Below are 20,210 nucleotides of genomic sequence, written 5' to 3'. Positions count from 1 at the left end.
GGGAAAACCAGGATGTTAAATTTGAGTAGGAGGATCTTAAATAGGTAGTCAATATAAGAGGAGTCTCTCTCTCACCTTTTATATTATGAGTGGTATCAGCTTATACTGGGAATAGGCCTAGAGTAGTATGTTGAATTGTGGAATCTTAACAGTGAGAAAAATAAAGCAGTAGTCATAAAGAACAAGGCAAGGTGCAGTGATGTGCTGTTGACTCTTGAGGAAGATACAATGGGCAAGGCAGATATAAATTGAGCTATCTCCTTAGTTTTGATTTTTTTCTGTGCTTACTTCTTATTACTCCATTAACACAAAAATATTGTTGAGACATTTCTAATTTGCATTGATTATGCTGGAGTAAAACAAAGTAAAGTGGTTTGTTGGGCTAAATTGTTAACAATGCATCCTGAGTAAATTTAATTGACTTAGGAAAGCTGAGTAAGGAACATGTTTATTAGTTCCTTATGATCAAAGGACACCCTCCTCAATTTGACTTTAGTTTCCTACTAGCAAACTCTTGTCTGTGTTTTATTTTGCATTAGCCATCTTAATCCTACTACAAAGGTTGCGGTACCACTGCATAGTTGTCCTCACAGTCAGAGTAGTCATGGGCAGCAAAGTTTAAGGGATGATCCTTTCAGGGAATGCCAAGTTCTTCTAGCAGCCTGTGTTGAAAGTCCCAGCTCTATTGCCAAATCATTGTCCATCTTTATGATAACATTATAATAGTTCTGAGATTATATGGGTCTGACTAAATTTATTGTGGATGTGTATACATTTTAGTCCCTCAATTCTTTGCTAAGAGCATTCTGTGTTGTTTTGATACAACATTATACCTTGGATAGAGGTATTAAAAGGTATTTTAATATAAAGAGAAAATAGATGAAACTATTGTAAATTGCTTAAAATATAGTGGTGGCCAAAATATTTAGCTATCTCACTCTAAGAATATTTTGAAAGTAAACTAAAATATAACATACGTGATTCAAGTTCTGTGATTATTCTGCTTTTGGTGGAGGGGAGTAAATTGCACTCATCTTTGAACTTCTTATTATAAATTACTGCTCTTGAGTAATTCACTGTGTTCAGCCCATGTTAGTCTTATAGCACTGGCTTGTTCCCTCTATGGTATAGTCAGAAGGGCACACTTTTACCTCCTATAAGACTGTTAGCTTTTTGAGGCCCTCTTCATTTCCCACAATTTGAGACAAGACTGTGCTCTCCCTAGACTTGACCATCTTGTCTCTGGAAAAGATGAGGTCAGGTCCTACATTACTCTTTTCAAGGGGATTGGCACATGTAGACATCCTATTCTGTAGCTGAATTTCTATATGGTCTTATTAAATAAAAAAACATGGAGCCAGAAATTTGGGTTAAAGCCTTAGAGAGATCAAGGAAATGCAGAAAGCCCCAGCCAACCTTATCTCACCAACTCTGCAGCTTTCAAATGGTGAGTTACTTTCTATCTACCCATGCCTTTATTGCCTTGCATATCTAGGTGGGAAATAAAATAATATTCCTGAGGAGGCAGAATGCCCAGGGAAAGAAAAGGCAGAAATTTTTCTGTAGAGGGACAGAACAGCATGGCAAGAGAGAAGAGAGGAAGACAGGTTCTATAGAGGGTAAGAAAATCTTGGGTAGAGTTTTCTGAGTGCCAGGAGTAGAGAATAGCAGAGATGGAGACAGAGGATACAAAGAATGAAGATGAGGCTGGAAGCATAGGAGTTTACTTGTTAGCAGGACTATGAGCTAGGGAACTGGACAGAATGGAAGCTATGGAAACAGTATTTCATCTCAGAAAAATAAAGTAGATGGATAAAGAACTTGGTATATCTAGAGTTACTCCTTCCTTGAATGCCTGGTGGAGTTATAGCTATATTGATATAATTTTGTTTTAGAGGAATAAAGTTAACAGACATAAGAATATAGTGTACATAGATTTTTTCCCCTTAGATCCCACTCCAGACATAGCATACCCTGGGTACTCCATAACCACATTTCAGCACAAATAAAATACCACCACACTGTTCATTGTTTTTAGAATAAATGACTCTCCTGGTGGTTTTTCTTGTCTCTTCCTTAGGCTGACAGTATGCCTAATTAATTTGCTAGTAGAAGAGACTAAGTGTGGTCTGATCTACTTAGTAGGTAAATCAGAAAGGCTTGACTAGACAATGCTGTGATAACAGATTTCCTCTGCCTAGCCTCTAAACACAAGTAATAGTTATTTCTCCCTTCTAATACCTTTCTAAGACTGTGCTTTTACTTGTGTACTGCAACGCTACCTTTAGACAAGAAGTTCATTTTAGTGCTATGTTTTTTAAAGTGTATCTCCTAGAAAGCACCAATATGCAATAAGACTACTTGTGTCTGAAAAAGAGAAGAGGAATTCAAGTGTTAGTCTATGCCTAAATTGTTTATTTTATTCTGTTATCACAGATTTTTTTCATGACTATGCCTTGATATATGTTAACATATTAGCATGTCTTCCAGATGTGTTTTTGTTCTCAAAATTGCCTTTGGCTATGCTAGATCTTTTGCATTTTGATATGAATTTTAGAATAAATTTGTCAGTTTTTGTAAAAATGTCTATTCTTGCCTTGATTGGAATTTGAGGTAGATTATAGATGTCCACAAATTCTTTACAAGCTGCATACAAGACTGTGAAATCTTCCTGTTGGCTTGATCCCTTTATAATTATGAAGTAGTCCTCTTTATCTGTTAAGGATTCTTGTTTTTTTCTGATATTTTTACATTGCCATTGATTTTTTTGTTGAATAATTTCTTTTTCAAGCAGTTGGATTTACTTAAAAGCAGAAAGATATGAAAATTTCTTCTTTTAGTCTTTTTATATTAAACCATTTTACATCTCAACATTAAGAATGCATCTTCTGAAACTAGTATATAATTAGGGTTTTAAAAGCCCATTCTGAGCCACTCTGAGAATGTGAGCATGGGAGAGCTAGCCCTGCCCCTAATCTGCCATATGGTGGCATGGGATAGGGATATATACCCTCCCTATCACCCCTTGCTGCCTGTGTCAGGTGGGAGAGCTGGGCCTGAGATCATAAGAACAAGAGAGAGGGCCCTGTTGGCAGGGGCAAGAGTGAGCCGTCCTTAAGGGTGTGAGTGTAGGAGAGCTGGTCCTACTACTTGTTTGTCATGCTGCAGAGCAGGTGAGGGAGTGAAGCTCCCCTTTCCCCCTTGCTCCCCACTACCTGTAGCAGGCAGGAGAGCTGGCCCCAGGGTCATGAGTGTGGGAGAGTTAGCCTTACACCTCACCTGGGCAGCAAAGTATAGCTAACCCTGTTGGCAGAAGCATAGGTGAGCTGGCCCTGAGGGCATGAAAGCAGAGGAGCTGGCCCTGCCCCACCTAGTTTTCTGTGAGGTTATGAGGGTGAGGGAAAGATACCCTCCCACCTCACCCCTCCCCACCTGTGGTAGGAGGGAGAACTGGCCTAGGGAACATGAGAGCTGGAGGACTGGCCCCAATCCACACCAGCTGTAGCACTCAGGATAGTGGGCCCCACACCTCACCTGGGCAACACAGTAGAGCTGACCCTGGTGATGTGAGTGCAGATAAACTGGCCTCTGAGTGTGTGAGAGCAGGAGAAACAGCCCCATAACTTGCTGTTTGCCACATAGGTTGAGTTAGCTGGAGTGGTACTGGAGAGCTCACCCAGGAGGTGAAGATGAGGTAGAGGTGGTGGGCTGACTCACCCAGCTACCACCCAGGCCCAGAATCAGGGATATGAATTGGCCGACTGTTGTGGGATGTTTTTCTGTATGCTGTGAATATATGTTGCTCTAATTGGTTGATAAATAAAGCTGCATTGGCCTATGGCAAGGCAGCTTAAATGCAGGTAGGAAATCCAGGCAGAGAGACAGGAAAAGAAAGGATAGGTGAGAGAGACTCCATCCTACCATCCAGGGAGCAGCATGTAATGGCCCACAGGTAAAGCCACAGAACATGTGGTGACATATAGATTAATAGAAATGGGCTGAGTTTAGTTATAAGATCTAGATATCAAGAAGCATGAGCCATAGGCCATGGCCATACAGTTTGTAATTAATATAAGCTCTGTGTGTTTATTTGGTCTGAGCAGCTGCAAGATTGGGTGGAACACAGGAAAACTTGTGACTACAGCGCACCCCAACATCCACCACATCCATGATCTGCTGGAGCATGTGAAGGGGCTGAACATGTAGATCCAAAGCTGCAGGATCTCCATGACACAAGGCAAAAACAGGATATCTAAGAGGAGTCCTTGTTAGGGTTCAGTATTGATAGTAGAGCAGAAGCTAAAGGCATTGAGCCAGACCAATGACTCATTGCAGCAAATACTTGCACATAAAAATATATGGACTAAAGGGTATACTGTGTGATTCACTGGAACATACCACAGCTTTCATGATGTGATTTTTTTCTTTTTTCTTTTACTCTTTTAAATTTTATTTTATTTTATCTTGGGGGAAAGGTTGCAAGGGCAGAGGGCAGATATGAAGGGACAGGAAGATGAATGGGATCAGGATGTATGATGTTAAATCCACAAAGAATCACAAAAAAGTAAAAAAAAAAAGTCTGTTTTTGTAGCTGGAGAGCTTTTCTCCAGGTCCCACTAAGCCCCAGCAGTCTGGGAGCTCACTTATAAAATGAACACACAGACGCTTATATTATTTAAACTGCTTGGCCATTATCTCAGGCCTGCCATTGTCTAGCTCTTACTTTTATATTTAGCCCATTTCTATTAATCTATACTTTGCTACGTGGCTTACCTGTACCTTACATCTCGCTTGTCATGGCGACAGCTGGCAGTGTCTCTCCGCCTCAGCCTTACTGTTCCCAGAATTCTCTTCTCTGCTTGTCCCGCCTATACTTTTTGTCTGGCTACTGGCCAATTAGCATTTTATTTACACAGAGTGATATCCACAGCACTTCCCGTTTTCTTTTCTTTTTTTTTTTTAGGAAGGTTTTAACTTTTACATAGTAAAATTACATATAACAAAACAATTATTAAGCAAGGATTACAGTTACAATATTAAGGAAGATATCCTATCTATCTTATATTTGTTAGTCTAAGGTTTTTATATCTAACTTATTTTTATCATAACTAAGGAAAATTGTAACTATCTAGCTTCAACTACATCAAAGACCTCAGAAGGATATAATATTACCTGAGAACTGGGAGAAGGGTGCAAGCAGCTTTCAGGAGTTTTGCAGGATAGACAGAGACAGCTGGCAGCCTGGACAGTCACCTAATGTTCCTTTGTAAAGTTGGGGCATCTGTCTTCAGCCCACAGGGTTAGAGTCTCTCGGTCACTTTTCTCAGTGTCCTGTAGAATGTCTGGCAGTTTCCTCTGTGAATCAGGAACCTGAAGAACCATTTTGCCAAGTAAATTTCAGTGGTCATTTTTCTATGGGTTCTGCATGTTCAGTCGATCAAGCAGTCCAGGCAAGAACAGTTTCTTGCCCAAATGGCTATTTTTGCCAAGGTGAAGATAAACTCCATATAAAGTGTCTTTAATGCCCATCCTCCTCTCTGAAGTAAATTGGTGTTGTCAGGAGCAGACATGTCTCACTGTCTAGAAAGTCTAAATTTTAAAAGTATTTAAAATGCCATATTCTGTAGGTCTTTGAAGTATTTGAAGATTGCCTATCTATCTGAAATATGTCTATGTATATCTAGAAGACTTAACTAACATGGCTACGAGTATGATTATCATAGATGACTAATTATTAATCTATTTTTAATTATCCATTACAATTTTAAATGAGCTGTACAAACATACCTTAAACAGAGTAGAAATATACACAAAGTATAACAAAATTAACTTTAAGGTTGTATCAATAAACTAAAATCTATACCAATGTAAAACATTTCAAACAAGTTGTTGCTATTTAAAAGTAGGTTCATTAATATACCCTTTCATCCTATTGTATCTATATCATATCCCCTTTTATTCTTTAGAAAGAGATCACATGTATAATCAACCTGATTTAAATAAAAATATTGGTTTTTCTCTGTCCCACACCAGAGGGCTCTTCTGATATGGGACACAAGAATCTCTTAACCTTTTCTTTTAACAATATGTTTGGATTTTGAGAAGGAGTGAGCCAATTCCATCTCCAAAGCCAGCTTGATATATTTGGGAATTTGGGTATAGTTTTTCTTACTTCCTGCTGGAGGGGGCCCTGTATCTTATGGGGACACAAAGAAAATTTTAGAATTATGGAGTGGTCTGTGAGGGTATATCTTTTGAGCTAGTTGCCTTGAAACTGTTTTGGATGTTGGATCATTTGGGCCATGGTGTTATCAGAGACCTTTCAGGGGTCTTGGCTGGTCAAACCTGATATATCTTAATCTGGAACAAATCCATAGCTTCTTGCTTTCTGTGGAAACAACAGCAGAGGCTCCTTTTCAAAGCAACATATCCTTATATCCAAATTTTGAAGTCAAGGTACCTTTAAAATTTACGTATTTGTTTAACTCAACAGCTTTTACGATCAAATCTTTTTCTGCTGTTAAAAATTCCAAAGACAACTCAAACCAGATTCTCTGTGTAATATCCATCTTTGTAAGACTGAAATGCCTCTTTGGCTGCTGGCTCCGCCCACCTCAGTTTCCAAAGTGGTAGTGGTGCAGTTACCACCAGCTCTGGGTGTACCATCAACTATCAGAAGCAGTTCTATCAAAGCAGTGTACAGCACAGCCCAGAAACCTTTTTTTTAACTAGCAAAGGCTAAATCCACCATGAAGCAGAGTAAAGTGCCGTTTGTAGACTCCTCATTCCAACCACACTGCAGGTCAGACGCACATGCCAGGAACCTGCCATAGTAGCTCAAACTGGCAGGCTGCCCCTAACTTGAGAGAGACAACTTGGAAGCTGTTTTTAGCTCTGTTTTAGAATCTTTTTTTTCAGGTTTTAGGTGAAAACTCTTGCCCCACGTTGGGTGCCAAATGTAGATGTAACCATCTTGTTAAATAAGAAACATAGAGCCAATTGCAGAGTTAAAAGCCAAGAGATCAGAGCAATAGCTGAGAGCTGAAAACCTTACTCTTCACTGCTGCTGTTTTTCCTCTCCACAAGAGACCTACTTCTGTGTCCTGTCTTTTATATAGACTTTCTGTTCTGCCTTCTCATTGCTTGTAAACCTAGCTACATGACCTCCTTGTCACTGCCTGTCTGTACAGACCTCCAGGTCTTCTATGGTTGGTTTTGAGATTAAAGGCATATGTCTCCATGCTGGCTGTATCCTTGAACACACAGAGATCCTGCCTAGCTCTGCCTCCCAAGTGCTGGGATTAAAGGCATGCAACTACCACCACCCAGCTTCTGCTGTATCTTGCTCTGACCCCCAAGGCAACTTTATTAATATACAAATAAAATCATATTTCAGTATAAATAAAATATCACCACATGTTCTGACAAGTTCTACTTGGGACTGTTTGTTGGACTTCAAATTTTTATTGGTTAAGAACTTCATACATGCATGTAACATGTTTTGATCAAATCTATCTCCCCAATTTCTTCTCTTTCAATTTCCCCCATCTCTACCACTTTTTCCTCCCAACTTCATGTGCTTTTATCTCACTGATTTAACTTAGTGTTTCCCATGTGTGTGGGTATAAGACCATATAGTATAACATGGTAGCCTCTCAGGACCAGTAACTATGAAGTAAACCACCCCTCCCCATTTTCAGTAGCATGAAATGTCAATAGTTTCTCAATGTGAGGTGGGACTTCATGAGACTCTTCCCCACCTATGTTGAGATTTTGGCTGATTTGAAATTGAGATTGTACAGGTGACTTGTTCATGCATTCACAGACACTGTTAGTTCATCTATGAAGTGCCGTTGTAATGTCTACCAAATACTGTTATGCTACAGATATTCTCTGGCTCTTACAATTTTCCTATCCCCCTTCCTCAATGATCCCAGACCTGTGGGGGAAGAATGTATAATATATATGTCTAATTTAAAACTGAGACCTTTATAGTCTCTCATTACTTGAACATTGACTACTTGTGGGCCTCCTTATTAATTGCCATCTACTGTAAAACTTCTTTCATGAAGATTGTGAGATGCACTACTCACTGGGTATAAAGATAAAATATTTATTACTATGTGAATTTATCAGAATAATAGAAATAAGGTTCCCTTTGGCCCAATGACACAGCTAACCACAGGTGTTTGACCCAGTTAATGGTACTAGGCATAAATTCTGTGTTGTAGAACAGGCCTTAAATCCAATAAAAAGTGATTGGTTACTCTCACAATAGTTGTGCCACTATTGAGCCAGTGGGAATATCTTTCCAGGCCAGTTGTTATTGTATCTTTCAGGGTTTGCAACTTGACAAGAGACTGTTGATTACTTTTCTCCCCTGGCAGCATGCATAGACACTTATAGCAGTACCGAAGCTATCAATAGCAATGAAGCTTTCAGATCAATACCAGACTGATTTCTCCATGTACTATGACTCAAGTATGTGGCATAATCAGAAATAGGGTCTTATCATCAAGTTTCAAATGGCAGCTAAGAGCAATGACAATAGCTTGAAATTTAGGGGGTGATCTATGAGACCCCATTGAGCAATGGCGATAGCCTGGAATGCTAGGGTAGTCTATGGAACCCCACTGAACAACAGCTTGAAATGAGGTAACCCAAAACTAAGCTTTTTATTTAATAGCCTATCTTGGTTGGTAAAGGCATTATCTTAGGGTTTCTATTGCTGTGATGAAATAGCATGACCTAAATCAACTTGAGGAGGAAAGTGCTGTGGGATGTTCTGTATGCTGTGAATGTGTTGCTCTGATTGGTTGATCAATAAAATGCTGATTGGCCAGTAGCCAGCCAGGAAGTACAGGTGGGATAAACAGACAAGGAGAATTCAGGGAAAGGGCAGATGCCAGCTGCTACCAAAGGAACAACATGTCAGCAGACTGGTAAGCCAAGGCCACTTGGCAACTTATAGAGTAATAGAAATAGGTTAATTTAAGATATAAGAACTAGATAGAAGAAGCCTGCCATTGCCATACAGTTTTGATTAATATAAGCCTCTGTGTGTTTAATTGGGGGACACAAGTGGAATAGATTTGTCCAGACTGTGCAGAACACAGAAAAACTTTCAGTTACAGGAAAGAGTCTGTTACATCTTACAAATCCCAGGTTACACTCCCTCACTGAGGGATGACAGGGCAGGAACTCAAGGCAAGAACATGGGTGCAGGAACTGAAGCAGAGTCCACGGAGGAGTACTTCTCACTGGCTTGCTCTCTCCATGCCTTGTTCAGTATGCTTTCTTATACAGCTCATGACTATCTTCTCAGGGATGGCACCAACCACAGTGGGATGGATGCTCCCATATCAATTGTTAATCAAGAAAATGCCTTACAAACTTGTTTAAAGACAATCTGTCAGAAGTATTTTCTTAGTTGAGGTTCTCTCTTCCTAAATATGTCTAGGTTTGCATCATGTTGAAAAAAAAATCTTCCAGGATATGCATTGTCCCCATTTTATAGATTAGAACTATTTAAACCCTTTTTATATGTATATGTATACGTATGTGAATGTGTATGTATATGTGTGTGTTTGCATGTGTGTATGTGCATATTTTAGGAAGCTTTTATAATAGATTTACACAGGGCTTTTTCAAGCATCAGTTAGACATCCATATAATCACCTCCCTACTCTGTTTTCCTATCCTCCATCCCGTTTAACTTTTTATGAACTATTATTTCCTTTTCCCCCATTCATACCCACTTGCATTTTATTCCTTTTCCCTTAAAATCTGCTACCTTCACAATCCCTTATAGTTCTATGCCTTCTATGGGTACATTTTTAAACACACATATCTAAAGATTCAAAGCTAGCATATGAAACAGAACCTGAATATTTGTCTTTCTCAGTCTGGGTCACTTCACTTAGAATGTGTGTTGATTTGAACAAGAATGGCCCCCATAGGCTTATATATTTGAACGCTTGGTTTGCAGTTGGTAGGATAGTTGGGAAGGATTAGAAGGTATAGCCTTGTTGGAGGTATATGATAGGTAATGGGCTTTGAGGTTTCAAAAGATTAATGAATTCTCAATGTGCCCTGTAATTGGAGTTTTCTCTCCAGGTCCCACAAAGCCCTGGCAGTCTAACAGCTCACTCATAAAATTAACACACAGATGCTTATATTATTTAAACTGTTTGGCCTGATGGCTCAGGCTTCTTACTAACTGTTCTTATGGCTTATATTAACCTATTTCTATTAATCTATAAGTTGCCACATAGTTCGTGGCTTACTGGTATCTTAACATCTGCTTCTCATCATGGTGGCTGGCAGCGTCTCTCTGCCTCAGCCTTCCACTTCCCAGAATTCTCCACTCTCCTTGTCCTGCCTATACTTCCTGCCTGGCTACTGACCAATCAGCTTTATTTATCAATCAATCATCCACAGCACTTCCCCTTTTCTTTTTTTCAAAATAGAAGGTTTTAACTTTTACATAGTACAATTACATATAACAAAACAGTTATCAAGCAAGAATTAAAATTTTAATATCTAGTCTATTTGTATTTGGCAAAATCAAAGAAAATAGTCTATCTACCCTATATTTGTGAGTCTAAGGTTTCATATCTAACATTTCTTTTTATCATAATTAAGGGAATTTATAACTATTTAGTCTTCAACTACATCAAAGACCTCAGAAGAATATAATATTACCTGAGAAATGGGAGACAGATGCAAGCAACTTTTGGGAGTCTTGCAGGGTAGACAGAGACAGCTAGCAGCCTGGACAGTCATCCAAAGTTCTTTTGTAAAGTTGGAGCATCTGTCTTCAGCCCACAGGGCTAGAGTCTCTTAGTTACTTCTCTCTGTGTCCTGTAGAATGTCTGGCAGTTTCCTCTGTGAATCAGGAACCTGAAGGACCATTTTGCCAAGCAAAGTTCAGTGGTCACCTTCCTATGGGTCCTGCATGTCCAGTTGATCAAGCAGTCCAGGCAAGAACAGCTTCTTGCCCTAATGGCTATTTTTGTCAAGAAGAAGATAAACTCTATAGAGTGTCTTCAATGCCCATCCTCCTCTCTGAAGTAAATAGGTGCTGGCAGGAGCAGACATGTCTCACTGTTCAGAAAGTCTAAATTTTTAAAACATTTTAAATGCCATATTCTGTAGGTGTTTGAAGTGTTTGAAGATTACTTATCTATGTGAAATATATTTATGTATACCTAGAAGACTTAGCTAACATGGCTATGAGTATGATTATCATAGATAACTAATTATTAATCTATTTTTAATTATCCATTACAACCTTAAATGAGCTGTACAAACATAATACCTTAAACAAGAGTAGAAATATACACACAGTATAAGATAATTAACTTTAAATTTGTATCAATAAACTAAAATCTATGCCAATGTAAAACATTTCAAACAAGTTGTTGCTCTTTTAAAGTTGGTTCATTAATCTACCCTTTCATCCTATCATATCTATATCATATCCCCTTTTCTTCTTTAGAAAGAGATCACATTTATAATCAACCTGATTTAAATAAAAATATTGTTTTTTCTCTGTCCCACACCAGAGGGCTTATCTGATATGTTTGGGTTTAGATAAGGAGTGAGCCAATTCCATCTTCAAAGCCAGCTTGGTATATTTGGGAATTTGGGTGTAGCTTTCTTACTACTTCCTGCAGGAAGGTGCTGCTGTGTCTTATGGGGACACAAAGAAAATATTAGGATTATGGAGTAGTCTGTGTGGGTGTATTGTCTGAGCCAGTTGCCTTGAAACCATTCTGGATGTTGGATCATCTGGGCCATGGTGTCATTGGAGACCGTTCAGGGGGTCTTGGCTGGTCAAACCTGATGTATCTTAATCTGGAACAAATCCATAGCTTCTTGCTTTCTGTGGAAACAACAGCAGAGGCTCCTTTTCAAAGCAACATATCCTTATATCCAAATTTTGAAGTCAAGGTACCTTTAAAATTTACATATTTATTTAACTCAACAGCTTTTATGATCAAATCTGCTGCTATGCCTCTGCTCCACCATCATGGGCTCTAACCCCTGAACCATAAGCCCAATTAAATGCTTTCCTTTGTAATTTGCCCTGGTCTTATTGTTTTATCACAGCAATAGAACAGTAACTGAGAGAGAATATTTATTTATTTATTTCCACCTCCATCTATTTACCTGAAAACTTCATGATTTTGATTTTATTTACAGCTGAATAATACTCCATTGTATATATGTATAAAATTTTATTATCCATCTATCATCTGTTGTGAATAGAGGAGCAATGAACATCGATGAGAAAGTTTCCCTATCAGAGAATATAGTATTACTTGGGATTATGCGCAGGTGGGATAGAGCTGGAGCATATAGTTGTTCTACTTCTTACTCTCCAAGGTAACTACACACTGATTTACATAGTGATTGTACCAGTTCCCCTTTCCCTGTATCTGTAGCTGGGAAGATTCTCTCTCGGTCCTGCCAAGCCGCCACAGTCCCATAGTCCACTTATAAAATAAACATACAGATGCTTATATTATTTAAACTGTTTGGCCTAATGACTCAGGCTTCTAGCTAGCTGTTCTTCTATCTTTAACCCATTTCTATTAATCTGTAAGTTGCCATGTGGCTTGTGGCTTACCAGTATCTTAATATCTTCTCATGGCGGCAGCTGACAGTGTCTCTCTACCTCAGCCTTCCAATTCCCAGACCTCTCCTCTCTCTTTGTCCCAACTATTCTTCTGGTCTGGCTACTGAGCAATCAACATTTTATTTATCAATCTTCCACAGCATATATCCATACTAACATTCATACTCATCTGTTTTATGATCTTAGCCATTCTGACTGTGGTAAGATAAATTAATTTTAATTTGTATTTTAAGTATGTTGAACACTTTTAATGATATTTTATGTGTCTGAGTGTTTGGCCTGCATGTATGTATACCATTTATGTGCCTGGTGCCCTTAGAGGCTAAAAGGGAGTATTGGATATCCTGTAACCAGAGTTACAGGCAGTTGTAAGTCACCATATGACTTTCAACCACTGGGAACTAAACTCATGTCTTCTGTAAAACAGCAAGTGCTCAACTACTGAGCTGTATCTCTAGTTGCCCAGATTTAAAAAAGTGAGAATCATCTATTTAATTTTATGCATTCATTTTAATAGTTTTTCATTTATTTGGTCTTTAACTTTTTGAGTTCTTTCATATTCTAGATAGCAACTTTCAGATGTAAAAGTGACAAAGAATTTAAAGATTTAATTGCTAATATAGTTTGGTTTAGATGATATTTATCTACAATTTAATCATACAACTTCTATTGGAATAGTTTATTTTATAATCATTTTTATTTCCTTTTTGTATTTTGAAAGATTAGTAAATATTTTATTTCAAATATTTTCCATTTATTAATTTGTAAATTTTTCTTCCATTTAGTCTTTTAGTATCTATCTGAGAAATTTTAGAAGTACTTCACATACATAAATTATTTGCTCTATTTCTCTGATGTTTCTAAAAACCTTAAACTCAATTATTATTGTCTTGTCTTTATTAATTTGATCAAGAATTTTACATATGAATGTAACTTAAACTCCACAAAATATTTAAATTCCTATTTTATACCATCAGTATTCATTTGGACCTTCCCAGTGTCTGCTGTTTTTTTGTGTCCATTTATACTTCCATGTTAGCACATGGTAGCATTTTTTTTCTTTTTGCCTGGAGAATTTTGTTAGCTTTTGTTGTTGTTTTCTTTTAATATTTGTCAGATGATGAAGAATCCTTCAGTACTTGTTCATTTGAAAGTCTCCTTTTAACATTATCTTATTGAGCAATGATTTCCTTGGATAAAGAATTCTATGTTGGTAGCTATCTTTATTTTCTCTTTAGCCATTTAAAAATGTCAGCGCATTCCCTTCTCAATTGCTAATTTTTCTTTTTCTTTTGATTCTTTGGCTTTAATTTTATATCATTATTTTGCATGTACAGATTTTTATTTCTTTAATTAGTTTCAAAATTTTCTTTGCATGCTGTTTTGTCTTCTAGCTGATTGACTGTTCTGTGCTTACATATGTTTTTGTTTTTTTTCCCCCCCTCTGGTTTATTGCCCACAAGGAGTCTCAATTCTGTGGATTTGTCTTTCATTAGTTTTGTGAACTTTCTGGATTTTACTTATTTGATTGTTGCCTCTGCCTCATTCCTTCTTTTCTTCCATTGTATGTGTGTTGATTTTTTTTACTGTGTTCTATGTATGTGTCTCTTGTATTCTGTCCTTTTTGTCCCCCATTTTTATATATGCTTCAGTTTCAAGTTTTAGGTAATTTTTGAGTCATATAATTTTGTTCTTTTAGATCTGCTATCTTATTAAGCCCATACATTTAGTGTTTAATTTTCACTGCACAATAACTAGTTATTTTATTAATTCAAACTTTCTACTGCAGTTCTTGATTCCTTTATAATATCTGTTAATTTTCCTCTGTTTCTTTAAGAATAATAATAAAGTGCCACAAAATCATGAGGACAGGAATAAAACCTAGGTATGGCAGTATGTACCTGTAATCTCAGTGCTGGGATAGCAGAGTCAAGTAAGCCTACAGAGCTTGCTGGATAGCTAGTCTAGCCAAATTTTAGTGAGCCTCAAGTTCAGTGAAAGACCCTGTCTCTAAAAGTATAGTAGAGAGCAATTGAAAAAGAAACCCAGCATTGGCTTCCATATTTACCTACACATATATGCACATGCACTTTCACATATACATGTATTCCAGGAACACATTTCTACACATGCATACATGCCACACATAAAACATATACATAATGGGACAATAATAGTTAGTTTTATCATTATTCCCAAATTCAGACTATCTGTGACTTCACACCTTTTTATTTTTGGTTTATATGCCGTGGGTTTTTTTTGCCTCTTTGTATATCTAATCATTTTTATTGTATTCGATGTATAATGTCTAAAAGAAGCTTCAGACAAGAAATTCTAGTTAGAATTCTACTTTTCCTCTTTTGTTACATTGCAAACCAATGTCTTTTGTGGGGACAGACAAATTAAAATGTTTGGTGAGGAAAATTATATGCAGAACATTAGAGACTTGTCAACTTTTAAAATTTCTCACACTAGCCCTATAAAACTGCTAAAAGATTTGCTATTTTTTCTTTATCCCAATAGAGATTCTGCCTGAGTAAACTTGAATCTTAGCTTACTCTCAGAATTAGTACAGTTTTCAGGACATAAAAAGGTTGGATATTATTAACTAACTCAACTTGGAAATTTTTCTGTTCCTTAGAATTTTAATTTATGTGATTGCTTTTACCATCATTATGGGATGTCTTTACAATGTTATGATTATAGCAAAATGTCCATATTTCTCTACCTTTGGAAGATTTTGCCTCTTATTATTAAAATTTTTTTAATAGAAAAGTTTGATGCTATTCTAATTGGGATTTAAATTTTCTTGATTATCTATAGAACCAAATGATGATTTTTTTTTCAAGACAAGGTTTCTCTGTGTAGCTTTGCACCTTTCCTGGAACTCACTTGGTAGCCCAGGCTGGCCTCAAACTCACAGAGATCTGCCTGCCTCTGCCTCCCAAGTGCTGGGAATAAAGGCATGCAACACCAATGCCTGGCTCAAACGGTGATTTTTATATATTATTTTTATCTAACAATTTGAATAAAATCTCTTTGTAAAAATAATAGATCATCTTTTATGTTTCTGTATTCTTGATAATATAACCTGTGAACACTGTATTTTGTATCTGTTTTTCTATACTCAGCATTTCATTTCTTTTTCTAGTCCCAATGCACTAAACTATGTGTAGATGTAAGGGTCTTATTAAATAAGAAACACAGAGCCAAATACAGAGTTAAAAGCCCAAGAGGTCAAAGCAGTAGCTGAGAGCTGAGACTTAAAACCACCTTTCTTACACTTTGTTGCCACTGTTGTCCTTTCCCTCAGAAAGAGGAGGTGCCATATTGATTTCCAAAGTGGGTGTACAAGCTTGCATTCCCACCAGCAGTAGAGGAGAGTTCCCCTTGCTCCACATCCTCTCCAGCATAAGCTGTCTTCTGTGCTTTTGATCTTAGCCATTCTGACAGGTGTAAGGTGGTATCTCAGAGTCATTTTGATTTGCATTTCCTGGATAATTAGGGATGTTGAGCAATTCCTTAAATGTCTTTCAGCCATTTGAACTTCCTCTGTGGAGAATTCTCTGTTTAGTTCTATAGCTCATTTCTTAATTGGACTGTTGGGCATTTTGATGTCTAATTTCTTGAGTTCTTTATATATTCTGGATATCAGCCCTCTGTCAGATGTGGGGTTGGTGAAGACCTTTTCCCATTCTGTAGGCTGTCACTTTGTCTTGTTAACCATGGTTTTTGCTCTACAAAAGATTCTCAGTTTCCACAGATCCCATTGATTAATTGTTTCTCTCAGTGTCTGTGCTACTGGTGTTATATTTAGAAAGTGATCTCCAGGGCCAATGTGTTCAAGACTACTTCCTACTTTCTCTTCTATCAAGTTCAGAGTAATTGGGTTTATGTTGAGGTCTTTGATCCACTTGGACTTAAGTGTTTGGTCTGGAGAAATGGCTCACTTGTTATGAGCATATACTGCTCTTCAGAGGACCTGATTTCATCACTAGTGTGAAGGGATATCTTGTTTTAGTTTTTATTTCTCCCTGTTGAATGCTGATGCTGAGTATTTTTCATATGTCTATTTAATTGGATATATTCTTTGGATAAAATGTTTGCATTGGTATTTTTCTCATATATCAACATAATAAATGTTATGTATGGAAAAACCCATAGCCAACTTCATCCTAAATAGAGAAAACCTTAAGTCAATCCATTAAAAGTGGAAATGGCACAGGGCTACTCACTATCCCCACTCTTTTCCAATATAGTACTTGAGGCAATAGCATGAGGAATAAAGCAAGAGAAGAAAATTAAAGGGATACAAATAAGAAAAGAAGTCAAACTATCCCTACTTACAGATGACATAATATTATACAAAAGTGATGACAAAAATTTGACTGAGTTAAATTGTTTCCTTTGCCTGGCAGAAACCTTTAAATTTGATGAAGTCTCATCTGTGTATTTATTGTTTTTGTTACCTATATTTTTGGTATTGTATTTATGAAATTGTTACCAAAACCATCCAGAAAAAAAAAAAACAAACATTTTCTTCTAGAAGTCTTTTAATTTCAGGTGGTACAATTAAGACTTTAATTGATTTCAAGTTACTTTTTGTACATGGTTCAAGTTAATTCTTTTTCATAATTATAGATGTATAGTTTTCCTGACATTGTTTATTGAATAAGCTGTTTATGATGATGTGTACATATGCAAATATTTTTGTGTCATGACTTTGTTCATTGGAAAGTTTTTTTGTGTGTGGGTAGAATATTGAAATCAAATTTCCTCTCTTTACAGGAAAGTTTTAAGTTTTAACAGTTACTATGATATTAGCTGTAGGATTATCAGATATAACCTTAATTATTTTGGAGTATGTACCTTCTACACCCAGCATATTCAGAGTTGTTTATATAAACTGCAAAATTCTGTTGAACTTTTAAAATGCTTGTTCTGTATTATGTTATCTTTATCTTTCATTTGGTTAATGATTTGTGCATGTCAAAACATCTTTGTACTACAGGAGTAAATACAACTCAGTAATGGTGTATGATCCTTTTGATTGCTGTTGATTTCTGTTTCAGATATTTTGTACAATAAGTTTACATTTGTATTTATTAGGAATGTAAGACAAAAAAAAATTACTGCTCTTGTAGTGTCTTTGTTTGGCTTTTTGTTAATGCAATACTGTCTTTGCAAATCAGTTTGGAAGTATTTGGTCCACAGAAATATTTTCAGTTTTAAAAGTATTGATTTATATTCAGGCAAAATTCATTAATGAAGCCACCATTCATTGGGCTTTTTATTTATGGGATTTTTAAAATTACAAATAAAGTCTACTTGCTTGCTATTTTAGTTTATTCATATTTTATGTGTGTTTATAATTCATTCTGGTAGGTAGTATGTCTGTATGAATGTAATTATTTGTTTTTGTTTTTTTCTAGTGTTGACATATCATCATTTATATGTTTCTCGCATTTCTTAGCATTAACTGTAATGTTTCTTCTTTTATTTATTATTTTATTTGAGCTTTTTGTATTTTTCTTTAATTATTCCAGAAATATTTTGTCAATTGTGTGTATATTTTTATTTTTACTTTTTTTTTGTTTTTTTTTGAGACAGGGTCTGACTCTATAGCTTTGCTGGCCTGAATCTCAGAGATCTGCTTGTCTCTGTCTTAAGAATGATAGGGATAAATTTAGACTTTGTAGATATTAAAAAAATGATTATTTTTGAAGCTATGTTGTTTGCAATTTTAATTCTATTTCTTTGTCTTTAGGTATTTCCTGTTTCCTTATTCCCATTCCCATACATACTATTCTTTCTGATATTTTTCACTCAGAAGACTGAAAATTTTATTTAATATTGTTTCCATTCACTTAATATCTTCTGTATGGGTTGAAGATGCATGACTTAGTGCCAGATTACTTGCCTAGCATGTGTGAGGCCCTGGATATTATCCTCATCATGGTAAAGCAAAACAACATTTCCTTTAGTAAATATATTGTTTCCAAATTGTCCTAGCATTAATTTATCTGCAAGAGGCAGCATTTACATTTATTTATGAAAGTTACTTTTGGTGAATACATAATTCTGTATTTGTAAATTTTAAAATATCAATTTTATTGATTGGCTTTTGCAATGCTTGAGTAAATCAATGGCTTTGCACATGAGAGGTAACTGTCCTTCCACTGACCTAAACTCCCAAATCCATATCAACTTTATAAAATTCTTCCTTATTCTGTGGTTAACTTTATGGTTCTAAGTATTTATTTTTTGCTGGACAGTTTCAAGATTTTCTCTTTGTATTTGTTTTCCAAAGTGTATCCTATACCTAAATGTGTTCTATACCTTAGAGATCATTGAGACTGCTGAATTTGAAAATATAATCTTTGTTTTTTAAAGAACACTTTGTTAGAATTGGAATTAATATACAATAGCCTGATCATATTTAATGTATTCAATTCCATGAGTTTTCATAATATTTAGAAATATCTTCAGCATTGTTTTTCAAATGCTTTTATTTCTTGTGCATCTTCTGGCACTTTAATTACATATATGTGATAAGTTATTTATTGTCTCACATACTACTATTTCATCCCACCTCATGTTCATACTTTTATTTTTTTATTATATTTGTGTTTTAATTTTACATATCAGTCATGGGTTCCCCTGTTCTCCCCCCCTCCTGCCCCTGCCCCTAACTTCTCCCCAGCCCCTCCATTCCCATCTCCTCCAGGGAGGATTCAGTTCAACCTGGTAGATTCAGTCCAGGCAGGTCCAGTCCCTTCCTTCCATGCTGAGCAAAGTGTCCCTGCATATGCCCCAGGTTCCAAACAGCCTTAGTGCATACTTTTATTTTTTAAAGTTTATACTCTTCTTATACTTCAGATTGGGGAATATGTGTTGACATTCTAGTTATCCCTTTCTTCTACCATTTCAAATCTTCTGTTCAGTAAACTTTAGTTGAGAGATATGTATTTTTAGTTATAGAATTTGCCTTTTAAAAAAATTCTTCACCTTGCTGTAATTTCCAGCTTTTTCATTTATTATAAGTATAATTTTAACTTCTATTAATGTAGTAATGAGAGATTATTTAAAACCCTTCCTACTAATTTCAGCATTTGTTTTCATCAAAGCTGGGCTCTACAAAGTGTGTTTTCTCCTGAGTATGGATAATATTTTCATATTTCTTTGTTTTATTATAAATTTGAAATAGATCTTCAACATTGTGAAAGACATATTTTGTAGAATTCTGTGGTTGATATATTGTGCACCCCAATAAACTTATCTGGGGGTCAGAGAACAGAACAGCCACTATATTAAACATAGAGGTTAGACAGTGGTAGTACACAACTTTAATCCTAGCATTCCAGAGGCAGAGATCCATCTAGATCTCTGTGAGTTCAAGGCCACACTGGAAACAGCCAGGCATGGTGACTCATGCCTTTAATCCCAGCACTTGAAATCTCATGTCTTGCATGGGAAAGATACATGCCTTTAATCCCAGGAAGTGATGGCAGGAAGCAGAAAGGTATATAAGGCATGAGTACCAGAACTAGAGGCCTTTTTAAGCTTT

The sequence above is a fragment of the Onychomys torridus genome, chromosome X, assembly GCF_903995425.1.
Source record: "Onychomys torridus chromosome X, mOncTor1.1, whole genome shotgun sequence".
NCBI lineage: Eukaryota > Metazoa > Chordata > Mammalia > Rodentia > Cricetidae > Onychomys > Onychomys torridus.
The sequence above is the reverse complement of the archived record's forward strand: the minus strand, read 5'-3'. Positions refer to the sequence as shown.